Source organism: Cupressus sempervirens, chromosome 8 (assembly GCF_028749045.1).
Source record: "Cupressus sempervirens isolate cs-2001-9-10 chromosome 8, ASM2874904v1, whole genome shotgun sequence".
Classification (NCBI taxonomy): Eukaryota; Viridiplantae; Streptophyta; class Pinopsida; order Cupressales; family Cupressaceae; genus Cupressus; species Cupressus sempervirens.
In genome coordinates this window covers 836,266,707-836,285,417 of record NC_143125.1, presented here as the reverse complement: position 1 = coordinate 836,285,417, position 18,711 = coordinate 836,266,707, and the positions used below count along the sequence as shown (strand labels likewise).

The 18,711-nt window shown below is 37.1% G+C and overlaps 1 pseudogene; it reads left to right on the top strand.

The window, feature by feature from the left end:
* LOC149545007 (leucine--tRNA ligase, cytoplasmic pseudogene) overlaps positions 1 to 16,698 on the top strand; it is a 51,827-nt pseudogene extending 35,129 nt beyond the window's left edge.
* The last annotated feature ends 2,013 nt before the right edge of the window (positions 16,699 to 18,711 follow it).

Below are 18,711 nucleotides of genomic sequence, written 5' to 3'. Positions count from 1 at the left end.
TGCTCATAACCCAGAAGGCCTTACAGCTATGCATTGTAGACACCTAAAAATCTTTTAGAAAATAATTTTTTTATTTTCTGAAAAAAAAGTCCCTGATGACATCATCATTTATTAATTAATTAATTATTTAATTAATTAATTTATTTTTATTCCATTAAATCCCTTTATCTTAATTAAAAATATTTAATTAAGAAATCCCTCTCAAAAATGTTTAAATCTTATTTAAACATTATTTCCTTATTTATTAATTATTTACTTAATAAATTGACCAAAAAACCCAAAATAAATAAAAAGTTTATTTTTTGCCCAAAACTTGGCCAATTTCCTTAAGACCACTAACCTCTTCCAAAATCTTCTAATCCTAATTTAATTTTGATTAAAGGCTAATCCCATCATTTCCTACCCCTAATCCCTACTCAAAATATTTAATTAAGATTAAATATTAATCCTCATGTTTATTAAAAAAGTTTTAATAAATATCTCCTCAACCCAAACCCTTGAAATAATTTTTTCTTTTTTTATTTCCTAAAAAGCTAATTCATCGTCATCCTAAGAAGTTCTAGACTCTTCTAGAAAGTCTTCATCCTCGTCCTAGGTAGTTCTAGACTATTCTAGAAAGTCTTTATCCTCATCCAAAGTCTAGACTCTTCTAGAAGATGTCTTTAAACCTAATCCTAATCCCCTCCTAACCTTGTCACATTCCCTAAACATGGGTTAAAACTTACTAACCCAAGCCAAAGTTAACAAATATCTCCTCCTTCACCCACCCTCATTAAATGCCATCCACTTGCCTATCCCTAAGCTAATCCTAAACCATCCTAAACCATCCTCTAATAATTTGCACAAGCCTAAGCAAGCTTAAAACCTTCCTAATCAAGCCCAAGTCAAACATTTTCTCATCTCCTTCAAAATATCCCAACCATAAAACTTTATGAAGCCCACTAGGCCATAAATGACTCTTCCAAGCCCTTTTATTTCTCTTATAAGCCATTATGAGGGTCTTTATGAAGATTTTATCCCTTGAGCCTCCTTTTTTGACTCATCCTTCCCCTTTCCTCCATCGTCTCACCCTATGACATGTGTCACTCCTTGATTGGCTGTAAGGAAGCACAATCCATGTGCTCTCCTCTCATGCAATCTGATCCCTCCATGAGCTTTTTCCCATCCTTGCATCCTAGCCCTTGATCCCTCAAGCCTTTTGCCTATTTAAGGGATCCTCTCCCAAGCCATTTTAACACAATCCATTAAGTAAGTCATAATGCCATTTTAAGAAGCCATTTTACATCAAAACCATACACTCACACCCAAATTCCAACTCCATTTGAAGCCCTTTTTGAAGCATAAGCTTGAGCATACATCCTATCTATTTAGACAAAGCCACTCAACAAGAGAGATTCTCATTGAGAGAGCTCATTAATGGCTCATATTTCCAATTGAGAGCTCATCTTAGTCTATCTTGAAGTTTATGAATTTTGTTTAGTTTGTAGAAGCTTTATTTAAATTTGGTTTCTATTAGCATACTAACATTGCTCATATACATTTTGGCACACCTAGTGGGGACCCTACATGGGTCATCTTCATTTTCTTTTTTAGTCAAGTTTTGCATGTCATTTGCTAATTTTGGCTAATTTTTCTTGTTTTTGTGATTGATAGGATTGTATAAATTGGTTTTGTAGGTCCACATGAGCATGAAAAAGACAAAGGAACTCATAATCTATCTCATAGTGTTTGCAGATTTTTCAAGCTTATAGGTGGACAAACAACTTGGAATTCTTCTTCCTCTTCTTGTCTATATTCTTCTTATTCCATCTACTTCTTCTTCTTCTTCTTGTGGGAGATCTTGGCCATTTTTTTTTTTTTTAAGGAAGCAAAATCATACACACTTCTTTTTAGTGCTTAAAATGAACCCCCAAATCATACTTAAATCCATTAAAAATTAAAAACTTACAAAAAAGAAAAAATCTTTTAACAAGTGAAACAAAACCAATCCAATCATTTGCATCCTTGCAACATCAAGGTTTTAGATGCATTCATGCAAAGTTAGGAACACTTCATTTTTGGGAATTTAAAATGAACTTCAAGTTTCCATTTCAAAAGGTTCAAAATCAACACTAAGTGCACACTAAAATCTAAATCAAACTCAAAGCATTAATCAAGGATAAAATGAACCTCATTTGCAAATATTTTAAAGTTCTTTTAAAAGTCTCATGAAAAGTAAGAGTCCTAAATGGTTGCCAAAAATTGTCTTAAAAGCTTTGTTATTTATTCCAAACAAATGTCTTGTTGCAAAATCTTGAATGTTTCTTAGGTTTTTCATGCATCAAAACAATCTAGGAATATCATTTTTGGGCTTAAAATATGCAAACTAGAACACAAAATCTTAAATGAAAACCAAAGTCCAAAGAGTCATTTTCATTTTTGAGTCCAAAATAATCTTGAATGATCTAAGGTTAAAACAAAGCACTTCAAAGTTCTTAAAACAACACACAAAATCTCAATCTTGAATGCTCAAAGGAAAAAACTTGAATGTTTAATCACTTGTCTTTGAATGCATATTGCTAAAAATCACTCTTGAGTTCCATGGATTAAAATCAATTTTTTCTTGGAATGCATGATTAAAACAACAAATCCAATCTTGAATGTCATAGATCAAATAATCATCTTTTGGGGCATAAAAAGAATCTACATTCTAGAAACTTCCTAAATTATGAAAACCAAATAAAGACACTTTAAGTGAGTTTTTAGTTGGACTCACCCTCTTTAATCACCTATCAATTTAACCATTGGTTGCAATCTCAGCGCCATCTATGGGGATGGGTCTACCTAAGAGGGTTTTAAGTGCTCCACAAAGATAAAACTCCACTCACTTGGATCTTTAGTGATTTTTCTAAGTTAGAAAATTCCTTAAATGCTCATTAACCTCACTCACACCTCATTTGGGCATAAAAATTGGACAAATCTTGACATGGAGGGCCTTCGGGTGTGCGCTTGGCAATCGAGTTTCACACATCTTTGTTTTGGGCTTAAAAAAAACTCACACTCAATCTTGAATGCCTAATAATCAATGAACATTGCATGGTTTTGACGCATTTTCAATGGCGCTCGCATTTCTTATGTTGACGATCTCTCAACTTTCATTATACTAACGATTCTGTCAAATTGGAATGAACATTGTATGCTATAATCAAAAGTGTCTTCAATCATAGCTTACAAAATGTAAATCATCAATTGGAATAAATGCGTGTCTTTTAAAGCCCAAGATCATGTATGTGGTCTTGTTTTACAGTTTTTAGGAGGCCTACTTGGGGATTTCATAGCCCCTTGGGATGACCTCAACTCCATCATTTCGATGGAGTATAAAAATCGGGAGGTGAATCTAAAGACACCTCTCTTGGAATCAAGATTTTGTCACTCGGGCTAAGCCTCAAGGAACTTTATACCCTTGAGAAGTTAAAGAGGAGAAGTGGGTTACCGCTCCTCTCGGTTGTGTGACATCTTTTTGGTTTCATCTACGGATTTGGGCCTCATGTACGTTGCGTATATCGAGGACTACCTAGCTATAAAAAATTTCATCCTTGTAGAAAGATTCCTAGGATGTTGGTGTGTTTGACGTGCTTGCTCCAAAAAAAAAATTTCTTGTTTGTTCATAGCTTTTGAATGAATGTTTGCCAACTTTGGTCAAAATCCCAAAAAAATTAGAAATCTCCCAGCTCAAGGCATACTTAGCATAGTCACTGCCTCATCAGAAAATCATCCAAGCTCCCCTACTACAACTGAATCTATCTAGTTCCTTGCTTTAGAACAATCCCAAATCCAAAGTCTCTCCAAATCATCCCCCTAGCCAGCTAGCAACCCAATCCAAAATCACACCCAAGCCTTTAGAGAGTTGTTGTCATTCTGCTAGAATTTTCTATGCAATCAATTTGACCAATCCACCAACCTGACCAAGGTTATCCCTTTGATAGAGCTTTTTCTAGGGTAATCTAGCTTTGTCACTTGTTATCCCTCATCACCTTGAGCTAAAGGTTGAGATCCACAAGTCGTCAATCTCGTGTCATGCCCATAGGATCATTAGTCTATCCTTAAGTTGACACAATCTCCACCAATCTAGTGCATAGGAAAGCAAAACTCTCACTTTTTGACAGCATGCCCTTGAAGTCTTCCATCCATAGGAAAGCCAAAAATCTCTAGCCAATCCTCCTTAGGTCTATCATACAGCTTTGACTCTCCCTAGGAAATCCTTCATTAGCCAATCCAAAATTTGCACTTAATCCAAATCCAACCATGAGCTTCCATGCTCATCCATATGCAAGACCCCATCCCCATCCGAGTCATCATCAAAACATGAAATCCCAAAGCTATCATGATGTGTTCGGTCATATTGTCCTTGCTCCTGCTACCTCCTATTCCAATGATGATGAAAATCTTGTTGACTATGACGGGTATATTGAAAGCCTTAGAAATATTCCCCCAAGCATCCCACAAAATCCATGCATTCTTCCAAACTATCTAGTCATGCCATCTGATATCCCAGCTTCTCCTCCATCACCCAATCAACCAAGCTTCCAGTCTTCCACCCCCATCACACTAGCTATTCCTGTCAATCCACCTCCACCTCTGACACACGAGTCTCCAAGGAATATCCTAGGGGAAATACAAGAAAAGTCACCTCCAGCAGTCGATAAGCCATGTTATCTAATCCAACCATGTGAAGTAGTCAGTAATGAAGCTTCCCCATCTATAATATCACCTCCATCTCCCATAGCTATCATCCCCATACCATCCATCAAATTTCTTAAAATCCTTCCACTTCCCACAAGCATCAAAATCCCACCATCTGTCAAAACCCTCCAAATCCTATCCACATCACCTCCAACCATTTCCCAAATCTCCCATAATGACCCTTATGCATCCATCTTCTACTCACCCATCTCCAATATTGAATCTCCCATCTATCCATCTACTACCTTTGAAGAGTCCACCCCTTCACCTCCTATCGCACCATCCACTCCAAAAAAATCCTATCAAGATCCTACCCAAAAGCATGTTGACATCCCCCAAAGCATAAATGAAGATATCATCGTACCATGTCTTCCATCCATAGTGTAGTCACTATCCTCTCCATCTCCAAAACCTCAAGCCATACCTCCTCTACTGTAGGATATCTTTTCATCCCATCAGCTAAATCAAGATCCTATCCTACCATCTCCTCCACTCCATGCTTCCATCTTACCACCTATCCAAGCTATTTCACCATCTATAATATACCCTCTTGGTTGACTTACATTCATCCATAGTGGCCTCCTCTCAGTAGAAGAATTAAGAATAGTATCTCCCTATTGCAGTACATCTGATAAAGCACTTCCACCATTTTCTGCAAGCAAAAAGTATCCTCAGCTAGTTCAAATGCTCAATCGATGGCATTATCAAGGTCAAGGTTTAGGACCACAAGAGCAAGGAATCAAAAAGCCTATTATTGGACAAAAAAATCTAGGATTTCATGGTCTTGGATATGTATCCAAAGGCTCACGATCTAAAGGTGTTGGTACACCACACCCCAAACCAAGCCTATGTCCAAACCCCCCCATGCCAGCCTCCCATCACTCCTTCAAGAAAGCTTATGTCATCCCCCCTCCACCATCTTTGCAAACTAAAACAACCTACCATATCCCCCCTTCATCCGCTAAATCCATTTTGGGTCCCTATGCCCCAAAATCGACCATCCTCCATCCTCCTATCAGCCATCACTCAAATCCTATTCCCTCCATTCCTATGAAAGATCAACAAAGGCACATATCGAGGCACATCATCCATCATCATCCCCCTACACGCTCTCCCATATCCTCTCCATCTCACAAAGCTTCTCTTAACCATCTTCCCAAAGCTTACCACAACAATGTAAATGCCAACTTCAAAATGCATAAAGCTAAATATCCACATCCTAGGCAATCATATGTCTATTCTAAAAGACATACTCCAAAAAGGAAAAATCCAATCAAAGAATGCAAAATAATGCAAACGCATATGAAAAGAAAAATCGAAACCATGTGGATCCCAAAGAAAAAATTTGAAACCCAATGCATAAAGGCATCCACCATTGCTAATCCCCCATCTAGTGACTCATGTCCCCCATCTCCTAACTCCATCTTGGGTGCCTATATCCCCAAGCACGCTTCCACAAATCCTCCATCACACCTGCATCTACCATCTATCCCCCATATGCTCTTTTCACACCCGTCCCAACATGTGCCAATGTTGCTCTTGCAAGCATCCCCATCTCATGCTCCTTTCCAACCTTTTCATCCCTCCATCTCCTACCATCAATCCCATCTAATCCAATCTATTGCATAAATCACGCATCTGGTGTACCTATAGCTAGCAACAAAATTGAACATTCCAACAGCCAATGAAAATTTCCAAAAAAGCCAAAATAGCTGAAGAAAGCCAAAATCATTCCGGCTAAGTCCAAAGTCAAAAAGTCAGAAAAAATAAAGAAAAATAAAGCATCCACTGGTGAAAGCTTGGCAATTCAAGTTCCTTGGACAAGTACCATGATGAAAACTTGGCAAACAAGTGTCATGCATAATCTCGCCATCCCCAGCTTAGCCTATCACCCTCATGCTTTTGGTCATCTCTTGGCATCCAACTCCATCTACCAATCTATCCACCTATCCTCCACCCTCCACCTTCCATCTCACACCATCCACTTATCTCTTGCAGCTTTAGCCAACCATCCTAGCTATCATCCATCTCCCTAGCCCCTTTAGCTTTTTCCATCCTAGCTTCAATCCTATCACATCCATCATAAGACCTCCTTCGGCATGTTATCTTCTGACTGGGGGCACTATATTCCTTGGAAATCTTGTCTTGTCAATCCTCCCTTGTCATTGGTATCTAGCTCTAGGCTATCCTCATGCAAACCCAATGTCATCTCTTTATATCCATCATAATCCTAGCTATCTACCATCCTATCCAGCCATCTCATTTTGCTCATCTAGCTATCCTTGGTCACAAAATCTCTCATCATCATTGGATGCATCCTGCCAAATCCATATCTTTCACTATCACCCCACCCTTAGCTTTTGCATCTTGCACAACATTGAACCATCCTACTATCCTATCATCCTAAGCTTTTTCCTGCTTGTAACTATCTTGGTCAGCTTCAGCTTGTAAATATCTTGGTATGTCAGCTTGTACATCCTCTTTAGCTTAGTATCATTATATCTTTAGCATCTTGCACACATTGGACAACCCTTGGTTAGCTATTCCAATACATCCTTTAGCTAGATCTCCTGTCACCAAAGTGTTATCCTTCTTAGTTTAGCTTGCTAGATGCATCACTCTTCTAGATCCATCAGCTTAGGTGCTCTTCGATAGATCCTTGTAGAATATAGCTTTCCTCATGTCTGATCTTGGTCCGTTAGTACTGTTAGAAGTTGTAATCTTTCCTTGGTGTATTTATAAACCAAGGTTAGAACTCCTTTCTTTATTGTTGTAATATATTAGGATATAAGCCAAGGTATCCTAATATATTTCTTTTTTGTCCTTTTTCCACTACATCTTATTTTGTCATCTAGTGGAATATGTGAGGACAAATATATATTGTAATTTCTAATTTTAGATTATTCCTCCTTAAGAGGAATCTCACACTTGGCCTCCCACACTTATGAATGGTGGCATTCATAGACATGGGAGTTACATTCTAACTCCTCTCTCTCATCTCTATTTAAGAGATGACCCTCTTCTCTCAATTAACAATGAGGTTTCTTCCTCTTCTCAATTATTGTATGAGCATTGCTCTCTATCTCTCTCTTCCTTCTTAGGCTTTTCCTGCCTCATTCATAATGTCACAAGGGGTTTTCTTTTCTTTCCCCTTTCCAAATATCTTGTCTCATGGTGTTGGAGCTTGAAGCTTTCTCTCTCCTATTTTATGGTAATATCTTTTCATGCATTTATTCACTTAGATTCTTTCCTGGTATTGTTTATTTATATATTTCTTTTTCCATTTCTAACAAGTACCTCGTCCTACCCATCTCATTGGCAAATGCTTCTCTTTTGGATTTTCACTTTCTTTTGATTTGGAATTTTCCCTTTTGGGTCTTCAAGTATCTTTTCCAAACAATCTTTTTTTTCCCTCCTCAAAGTTGCCACGATCTTCCATATCATGGTATGCTACAAATGGGGCACTCTAAGCATACGGTTTTGATCAAGTCTTAAATTTGTTTCTTTTTTGCTTGTGGGTTACCCAGTGTTGGTTCCACACTGTTTCCTTCGGGTTTCATGTGTGATGCTGGGGCAATACTTGTGTGTTTGTTTTGAGTCAATCTGTCAGTCCTCTAGATGGTTGGTGACATGGCCTTGATGTTCATGGTAACCTTGGCAATTAACCAACAGTCCTATAACAAATCTAATGCTCAAATACGTGGTGGTACTTCTCTTTGAAGTATCCCCCCCGCTCAAAAAGCTTCAATGGTTTTCCTTCATCTCCATTATCCCCCATCCATATCCAGCATCCATCTCTCCTATCCCAACTTATGCATCAGTATCTCTTTGAATCACTCCTCACCTTTAGCTTTAGGGATCCACAATCCTGGTCTTAGCGATCCACCAATCCAAATCAATCCACCAAGCCTCATCTTTCGAGATCCACAATCCTAGTCCTAGGGATCTCGAAAACCCATCTCCACCAATATGACTCTTTGAAATCCTGTTGCATCATCTTTTTAGTCCCCTCATCCATCTCCCCATCCTGGATTCCTTTTATAGCGCTCCACTCCTTCATCCTCTACAATACCTGAGATCTTAAGCTTGCTTCCTCTTGTACCTTTGATTCTCCCTTTATCATTCTCCCATAGTGAGAGTTTGAGCTAACCAAACCTCTTCTCTTAAGAAAATCTGAGTCTTCTTGCTCATCTCGGATTCTTGTACTTTTCAAGAAGCCATCGAGTCTCACTTTCTCTCCCCGCTGCCTTCTTGAGGGGGCATCTCACAGTCCATTCTCTGCTCTTCTGCTCTAGCCTTGGGCATCTTAGTTTCTTATCTTTGATGTCATGCCACTTGCAGCATCACATCAAAGAGGGGCAAAATGTAGACACCTAAACATCCTTTAGAAAATAATATTTCTATTTTTTGAAAAAAAAAAAGTCCCTGATGACATCATCATTAATTAATTAATTAATTAATTTATTTATTTATTTTTATGCCATTAAATCTCTTTATCTTAATTAAAAATATTTAATTAAAGAATCCCTCCCAAAAATGTTTAAATCTTATTTAAACATTATTTCCTTATTTATTAATTATTTAATTAATAAATTGACCTAAAAAACTAAAATAAATAAAAAAATTTATTTTTTGCCCAAAACTTGGCCAATTTCCTTAAGACCACTAACCTCTTCCAAAATCTTCTAATCCTCCTTTAATTTTGATTAAAGGCTAGTCCCATCATTTTCTACCCCTAATCCCAACTCAAAATATTTAATTAAGATTAAATATTAATCCTCATGTTTATTAAAAAAGTTTTAATAAATATCTCCTCAACCCACATCCTTGAAATAAATAAAACTTTATTTATTTCCAAAAAAATCTAATTCATCCTCATCCTAAGAAGTTCTAGACTCTTCGAGAAAGTCTTCATCCTCATCCTAGGAAGGTCTAAACTATTCTAGAAAGTCTTTATCCTCATCCAAAGTCTAGACTCTTCTAGAAGATGTCTTTAAACCTAATCCTAATCCCCTCCTAACCTTGTCACATTCCCTAAACATGGGTTACAACTTACTAACCCAAGCCAAAGTTAACAAATATCTCCTCCTTCACCCAACCTCATTAAATGACATCCACTTGCCTATCCCTAAGCTAATCGTAAACCATCCTAATCCATCCTCTAATCATTTGCACAAGCCTAAGCAAGCTTAAAACCTTCCTAATCAAGCCCAAGTCAAAATTCCTCTCATCTCCTTCAAAATATCCCAACCATAAAACTTTATAAAGTCCACTAGGCCATAAATGACTCTTCCAAGCCCTTTTATTGCTCTTACAAGCCATTATGAGGGTCTTTATGAAGATTTTATCCATTGAGCCTCCTTTGTTGACTCATCCTTTCCCTTTCCTCTATCCTCTCACCCTGTGACATGTGTCACTCCCTGATTGGTTATAAGGAAGCACAATCCATGTGCTCTCCTCTGATGCAATCTGAGCCCTTCATGAGCTTTTTCCCATCCTTGCATCCTAGCCCTTGATCCCTCAAGCCCTTTGCCTATTTAAGGAATCCTCTCCCAAGCCATTTTAACACAATCTATGAAGTAAGTCATAATGCCCTTTTAAAAAGCCATTTTACATCAAAACCATACACTCACACCCAAATTCCAACTCTATTTGAAGCCCTTTTTAAAGCATAAGCTTGAGCATACATCCTATCTATTTAGACAAAGCCACTCAACAAGAGAGCTTTTCATTGAGAGAGCCCATTAATGGCTCATATTCTCAATTGAGAGCTCATCTTATTCTATCTTGAAGTTTATGAATTTTTTTTAGTTTGTAGAAGCTTTATTTAAATTTGGTTTCTATTAGCATACTAACATTGCTCATATACAAGCAAGTATGCTGATTTTTTCATGAATCAATCAATAATATTGTTCTCTCTCTATGGTGTTGTTCTATTTTTGTGTTTTCTTCCGTTGTGTTAACTCTACAAGGTTGGTTTGGAGAGTTGGTTATGCCATTGGCCCTAGTTTTCCACCCCTTCCTTGCGTCAGGTGGTATCAGAGCATAATTGTCCCTAAGTCTACAAGTAGATCACCAAAGTGTGGGACAATTTGTAATAGGACTTTGGATCATGTAGAAACCTGATTTGGATTTGGTTGTAGGGTTGTAGATCTATGTATCTCACCTATGACTTACAGAGGGTTATGATCTTACAAGAACCTAATGAGGAAATATTACTGAGAGTATTATTTAGGGTGCATTTGAAACCTACTACTGAAGTTGTCCCTTATGATGGCAAGTTGGACACCAATGCTATGTTGGATTTTGTCTCTGATATGGAGAAATTATTTGAGTATGAAAATACTCCTGATAATAGCGAGGTGAAGATTGCAGTTACTAGGATAAAAGGTCGTGCTTCACTATGGTGGGCGTAGTTACAAATTGAGCCTGGAGAAAATCTAATGGTGAGAAGAACCTTATGTAATAAGAGAAGTGATGAGGAACCTATCATTAGGAGAAGTCTTTTCAAAACTAAATGTAAGATGACTAGAAAATATAGCAAGGTAATCATTGATAGTGGATGCTCTACAAATTTGGCATTAGAAGAGCTAGTTACAAAGTTATGGTTGTAGAGGCTAAAGCATCCTAAACCCTATCATGTTTCATGGATCAAAGATGAGCCTAAGAGATTGGTAAGTGAGCAATGCCTTGTGAAATTCAAGGTTGGACATTACTTTGATGAAATGTTACAATGTGATAATATGCCTATGGATTGTTGTCATATTTTGTTGGGTAGACCTTGGCAATATGATAGATATATTGCTACCTTTGATTGAAAGTCCAAACGAGGTTAATTGTATTGCAATAAAAGTTTGCATGCTTAATGGGAGACAATTTGAAAAGGAAATGAAAAGGAACCAAGTTTTTTTTTCTATAATTCCTGGAGGACCAAGTTTTGATGGTAAGGACCGAGTGATAGATGATAGTATTGACTGATTATGAAAAGAAATTGTAGAATTACTAAATGAGTATAAGGAAATTGTTGTGCAGAGGATATTCCTAATGGTTTACCTCTAATGAGAAGTATAAGTCATTGTATGGATTTGATTCCTAGAGCTAGTTTGCCAATAAAATACCATATAGATTAACACCTACAAAGAATGAAGAACTTAATAGAAAAGTGTATGTGTTGTTGGAGAAAGGTTTCATTAGAGAAAGTTTGAGTCCATGACTTGTACCTACTATATTGGCACCTAAAAAGAATGGAGAATGGAGAATGTGTACTGATTCTGGAGCTATTAACAAGATCACAGTAAAATATAGGTTCTCTATTTTGAGGATGGATGACATAATGAATTGTTTGAGTGGAGAAAAGTATTTTACCATAATTGATTTAAAGAGTGGCTATCATCAGATTAGAATTAGATAAGGTGATGAATGGAAGACTACTTTCAAGAAAAAATATGGTTTGTATGAATGGTTTGTTATGCTTTTTGGTTTGATTAATGCAAGTAGTGCTTTCATGAAGTTGATGAATGAAATTCTAAAAAGATTCTTAGGTAAGTTTGTTATTGTTTATTTAGATGATATTGTGATATGCAACAAGACTAAAGAAGAAAATATTGAGCATGCTAGACAAGTATTACAATGATTGAAAGAGGAGAAGTTGATGATTAATCTAAAAAAGTGTTCTTTTATGCAAGAAGATGCTGTATATCTGGGATTTGTTATTGTAGCCAATGGTTTGAGAATGGATGCAGACAAGGTTAAAGAAATTTTAGAAAGTCTTACACTTGAGAATGTGGGTGAGGTAAGATCATTTAATAGTTTGGCTAGTTTCTATAGAAATTTCATAAGAAATTTCACTTTTGTTTGTAATTCTATGACTAAGCCAATGAGAAGAGATAAAAAGGAATTCAAAGTGGATGCATGGAGCCACTAAGAGTTTTGACACTTTGACGCAAATATTGGATTTTCCTTATTTTAATAAGGTATTTCAGGGTGAATGTGATGCTAGTGGTACCACCATAGGAGTTGTATTAAGTCAAGAAGGTAAACCTATTGCTTTCTTTAGTGAAAAGTTTAATGATGCTAAAAGGGAGTATTATGTGTATGATGAAGAGTTCTATGCTATTGTTCAAGCCTTCAAGAAGTGGAGACATTATTTGATTCCTAAGGAGTTTGTGTTGTATACTAATTATAAAGCTTTACAATACGTGGGAAGTCAACATAAATTGAATCAACAACATATGAAGTGGGTTGAGTACTTGCAAAGTTTCACATTTGTAATCAAGCATAAGAGTGGAGTTACTAATAGAGATACTGATACATTGAGCAGAAGATGTTCTTTATTAACTAAAATGAATGTTGAAATTCTTGGTTTCGATGAAATGAAAGAGTTGTATGATACTAACCCTAATTTTCTTCAGGCATGGAGAGAGTGCAAAGAAACAAATCTAATAGATCGCATAAGTAAGTATGATGAATATTTAATTCAAGAAGGTATGTTGTTTAAAGGAATTTAGTTGTGTATTTCTAGAAGTTCTATGAGGTTGAATTTTATCAAGGAAAAGCGTAGTGGTGGATTGGCTTGACATTTTGGAATGGATAAGGTATTGAGTTTGCTAAAAGAGAAGTATTATTGGCTACAAATGTATAAGGATGTTCAAAAATTTGTGAAGAGTTGTGTAGTTTATTTAGTTGCAAAAGGAGTAAGCCAGGATATTGGTTTGTATATGCCTATTGTTGTTCTTGAGAAACCATGGAGTGACATCAGTATGGTTTTTGTTCTTGGATTACCCAAGACAATGAAGGAGTATGATTCTATATTTATTTTTTTGGATAGGTTTTCTAAGATGGATTATTTTATACCTTGTAAGAAGACATTAGATGTTGAGCATGTTGCTAAACTTTTTTTTAAATAGATTGTGAGATTGGATGGATTACCAAGAAGTATTATCTCTGACAGAGATAGTAAGTTTGTTGGTTATTTTTGGAAGACTTTGTGGCTCAGAAGATGGGTACTAAGTTGAAATTTAGTTCTACATTACACTCACAGATAGATTGACAGATAGAGGTTGTGAATAGAAGCTTGGGTAATTTCCTGAGATGTTTAGTGGGAGATAAGCCAATTAATTGGGAAGTGGTGTTAGCACAAGCTAAGTTTGCATATAATAATTCTATGAATAGGAGTAAAGGAAAAACAACTTTTGAGATTGTTACTAGAATGCAGCCTAGAGGAGTAACAGATTTTAAGAATGTTGTTGGTGAAGAAAAGAGAAGTGCTACAGAAGAAGAATTTTCTAATTTTATGTAATCTTTGCATAAGGAAGTTAAGTTGAGGATAGAACAAAGTAATCACAAGTATAAGGAGAATGCTAATAAGTCTAGAAGATATCATATTTTTGAAGTTGGTGATGAGGTAATGGTTCATTTGAATAAAGGAAGATTTCCTATTGGAACATACAGTAAGCTAAAGATGAAGAAGTATGGACCTTGTAAGATCTTGAAGAAGTTTGATAGTGGAAATGCTTATAAAGTTGAGTTACTTGATGACATGTATATATCTCCTATATTCAATGTTGCTGATTTATATAAGTATCATGAGTTAGATGATAAAGTTGTTATGTCAAATGATTATCTTAAGAAGTAAATTGAAGAAGTTGAACAAATATTGGATCAGAGAGTTGGTAAGAGCACAAGAGGAAAAGATTACTATGAATATTTGGTGAAGTGGAAGAACAAACCCATTGAAGATGCTTCATGGATTTCTCAATCTATGTTAGATTCAGCTCAGGTTATAATGTCTCAATGATTCAAGAGAATCATTTCTTCCAACCATGGTTGTTTGATATAGGAGCATCCTGTGTTGCACTGATATTGTACATGTTCTCAATTTTTCTTTCTACCTAGTTGCAATGTCTTGCATTGTTGGGCTTCCGTGATTGCTGACCATTTAGTTGATGCTTAGTTCTTAGTTGCTACTAAGTGATTCCTTTGGTTGCTGAGTGATCCTTTGGTTCCCGAGTATTGGAGGATGCCGAGGTCATAGTTGTTGCCAAGTGACTCTTTGGATGCCAAGCTTGCATGGTTGCCAAGCGCTAGTGTTCTTGTGAAATCTTCACTTGTCGAGTGGTATATGTTTGGTTCTAGTTTGGGCTGACCTTTCTTACATTTAATTTTGGTATAGGTAGTTAATATTTTTTGTGAGCTAACTTATGGTTGTGCATACATTCAATGTAAGGTTTAGTTTTGTGATGGGCTGACCTATGGTTGCATAAGTACTTTAGGAGGCCTACAATTGAGTTATAGGAAGAGGAGGAGGGACTGAGAGAGAACTTAGAGGTTTATTGAAGGAGGATATGAGCTTGGAAATGTGAACTTAAGAATGATCATGGATTTGAGAATTGAATTTGTGTATTTGGTTGTAAACTAGAAGACCTTACAAATGGGCATGTATGCTAATATTTTCATGAATCAATAAAGAATATTGTTTCCTCTCTCTGTGGTGTTGTTCTCTTTTTGTGTTTTCTTCCATTGTGTTAACTTTGCAAGCTCGGTTTGGAGAGCTAGGTGTGCCTTTGGCCGGGCTTGTTCTTCACCCCTCCTTGCATCATTTAGAATTTATAGACCTTTCCAAAAATGTAAATTTTTTTGAAACATGTGATTATTTGATCTCAAAAATATTTTTTCCTTAAAAATAAAGTAAAAAATATAAAAAATACAAATTATTTCAAAAACATCTAAAATTTTAACTGAAACTTGTCTGATATTTATCCAACCTTAAAAAATATTCTAGACCAAAATACAAAGTCGTTTGGGAGATATGATCAGATATATAATATCAAATGTGTTTTTTCTCCCGACATATCTGCACAAGGAGGTTAGCTCCAAAAATAGCCAAAACTAACATGTAAAGGTGGGTTGCCCCATTGTGTGAGCAAAAAATATGTGCTAAAATGTTGACACACTTCTATGAGTCATTATATCCAATATTTCTTAAAAATGAGGCCTCAAATGGTGACTCATAACTCTCTACTCATGCAAGGGTTTATAATGGAGGTCCTCAGTTTGACCTAGTTTGTGCCCATGAAAGCATACAATAAAATGGAAGATTCAAATATGAAAATATGAATGCAAATGAAGATGCAAGCTAATCTAAATGATAACAAGGAAAAGCAATACAAGAAAAGAAATGTAATTTATGAAAGGAAATAACAATGCCAGATTAATCTATGAACTCAAATATGACTATAAGATAATATGAAAATAAAAGGATGAAGCATGATGATAGAAGCCATAAATGCATGAGAGAAGAAGACAGGAAGGGAGAAGTTGCAATGAAGCTCCAATGTCCAAACCCTAAGGCTCAAACCTTAATGCTCAAACTCCTTCTCTAAAATTGCTCTCCAAACCTAGAACATAACAATAATATAGCAACTAACATCTATCCAAACAAGAATGAGAGGGCTCCTTATAAAGGAAAGTGTAGAAATGGGAGGTGTCTCACAAGAGCAATGTGGGATGAATCCCTAAAAATTCAACTAAGAGGAAAAAACCACCACTTAGGGATATGTGCAAGTAAAAGGAATCTTTGTAAGATTCTATTTGATTTATTTCCTTTTTTCATAAAAAAGAGAGCTTTAAGTGGGGATTTATTTATTTAATTAAATGAGAAATTTTCTTTTAATTAAACAAGATAATATTATTTAATTAAAAGAGAGATTTTAATGACTAATGTGCACTGTGATGGGTGTCTGTGTGAGGTTGATGAGCTAGGGCAGTCATGCCCTAGCTCCGTTCTGAGCTTTCTGTGCGTGCGCCAGCGGGGGGAGGTGATTCAGTAAGCGTGAGGGTTGGCATCTAGTCTATAATGCCATTTTTGCAGGCTTTTCTCTACTCTTGGTTCGGTCTGCGAGTAGTGGGGATGGTGGTTTGTGTGGCGGCCAGTTCATGGTCCCCTATGGTGATTACTCCAGGCCAGTGGAAGAATGATGAGGGGTGAGCCGTCAGGGGTCTCACCTAACATTATTTTGCATGATGCGGAGGACATGCATTTTCCAAGTCAAGGGGAGAGGGTGTTTGATAATGCCCTTTTGTCTCAGAGTTTAGGAGTTACAGCATCAAATCCATCTAGCAGTTCCCAGATCACAAAGATAAACGGGTGCCTGGAGCAATGCAAAGAAAGACCTAAATTGGTAATCCCTTACGAGATGATTGCTAAGGATGTGGAATACTATTCAAAGCATTCACTGTACTGTAAATTTTTGGGTTTAAGAGTATCCCTCAAATTTCTAGAAAACTGGGCTTAGAGAATCTGGGAGCCAGAGGGTGAAATGGATGTCACGTTGCTTGCAAACAACTTCTTCATGGTTACATTCACCTACATGGTAGATCGTAATAGGGTATTTGAGGGCAAGCCCTATTTTTACAACCAGGTTGTTCTATTTTTTAAGCCATGGCATGCAGGATATAACCACTCTGAGGAGCTTCCGAATTGGGTCCCAATGTGGGTTCAACTATCCAAATTTCCAATAGGGTGTTGTCGAGAAGATGTTTTCCATATGCTTGCTTCGATGTTGGGGAAACTGGTAGGGTCCTCAACCCAAACCCTTGGGAAGAGGGTTATGACTCTTTCTCGAATATGTGTGGAGCTTGATTTGAGTAGACCACTTTTAGATGAAGTTGAAATGTGCGCATGACCACATTCTTGGGTGCAACAACTCGATTATGAGACCCTTCGCTTCTAGTGCCGACTTTGTCATGAATATGGCCACCTATTGCATAGGTACCCAAAGGCCAAGTTGGTTGATCAGTAGCCTCCACCCCCTCCTCATCACAATCTTGGGGCTAATAAAGGGAAGAAGCCAAATTTAAGAGAGGAAAAGGATGTTGAGGGCTTTGTACAGGCCAAGGCTTGCAATCGTAATAGAGGTCAAAAGAGGACTTTGATGGAGAGACAGGAGGAGGATACCTTTAATAGATTTGAAGTCCTAGATGAACTGGGGCAGTGAGAAGTTATTCTGAGATCTAGTAGCTTGGCTCAATTGGTTGTGGAGCCTCTTCAGGAGATTGTCTCTTCCAACCCTCCTCCTACTCCATAGGTTGAACCTGCTATGCCTATGGTCACTGATGGGCAGGCATGGACTCAGATGACTCTAGGGTTAAATGTTGATAGGGGTCAAGAACTAGTGGGTGCGGCCTTTCCTACACAAAGTGTAGTTTTGAATATGGATAAGCATGGAAAGTCTTCTCCTCACTTGGGTATTCTTCAGAAGGATGAAAAGAAGGGGGTTTTTGAGAAAAGTGGTAAAAGTTGGCATAAGAAGGACATGGAGAAGATTAAGATGATTGGGGAGAATCTGGTGGAGTTAGGAGTTGTCAAGACCTTGGATTCTCGTTTCTCGACTCCCCAAAAATGATCATTATTTCATGGAGTGCAAGGGGCTTGAACAACGGCCCTAGACAAAAAGTTGTTCGAGAATTGGTTAGAATTCATTCTCTTGATGTTCTTTTTCTTCAGGAGACCAAAGTTTATGTTGAGAGTATGATGAGTATAGCTCCTAAATTGTGGAAGAATGGTCAATTTCAATGCATTGGAGCTCAGGGATCTTCAAGGGGGGGTAGCTTGCCTCTGGAACCCACGAAAGATCCAACCTATGTGGTGGATATCGTTTAGATCATCTGTTTCCCTGGTCTCTCTGTGCTACGAGTCAGGAGAGTCTGTTCTTCTCTCCAATGTCTATGCCCCTGTTGAGCTCCAAGGTAAGATCCTTACATGGAATAATATTCATTTGTTTGTCAGTTATTTCCTTATTTTCCATGGATTATTGCTGGAGACTTTAATGCTATTCTAGATCTCTCTGAAAAAAGGGGGGGTATTTTAAGACTTGAGCCCTCCTCGATGCTTCTTTTGGAGAACATTTCAGTACTCAATCTCGTAGATATCAAGCCTAGTAATGGCCAATTCACCTAGAATAATAAAAGAATAGGAGATAATTGCATTGT